The 530-nt window shown below is 24.5% G+C and overlaps 1 protein-coding gene across 1 annotated transcript in view; it reads left to right on the forward strand.

Moving 5' to 3' along the window:
* Window positions 1-530, forward strand: part of LOC127845763 (lysophosphatidylcholine acyltransferase 2-like) — a 103,795-nt gene that overhangs the window by 85,558 nt on the left and 17,707 nt on the right. The gene's annotated exons all lie outside the window — the stretch shown is intronic.

Here is a 530-nt window from a genome sequence, read left to right on the forward strand (position 1 = left end):
ATACCAAAAAGGTCGAATACCAAAAAGGCCCCAAAGCGTACCAAAAAGGCCAAAAATGAACCAATAAGGCCTTAAAGCAATTATTGTTATTTTAGGTTTCAGATTGTGTTTACAAAGAAATACACATAAATCAAAATGGAATAGGACATTTTTGTAAAATAATATTGTTAAAAATGTGAATTCTCTTTTTTATTAAATCAAAATGGAGTACGACATAAAACATGGAAGAAGCTTTTTATTTTCTTTATAACAAAATTTACATAACTTAAATTAATTTCAATTACACAATAATATTTTAAAACGTTTTTATTACAAAATATACATAATTTATTACAAAATATGCATTATTTCCATTAATTTCAATTACATAATAATATTGTGAAACATGTGCATTCTTTTTTCTATTAAATCAAAATGGAGTACGCTATAAAACATATATGAGCTTTGTTTGTCCTCTATATAGAGAAATTAGAAAGGAACATTTAAAACCATATGTTCAAAGGTTGCCGACGTTTAATAAATTTGACATT

Source organism: Dreissena polymorpha, chromosome 9, assembly GCF_020536995.1.
Source record: "Dreissena polymorpha isolate Duluth1 chromosome 9, UMN_Dpol_1.0, whole genome shotgun sequence".
In the NCBI taxonomy this organism is placed as follows: Eukaryota; Metazoa; Mollusca; class Bivalvia; order Myida; family Dreissenidae; genus Dreissena; species Dreissena polymorpha.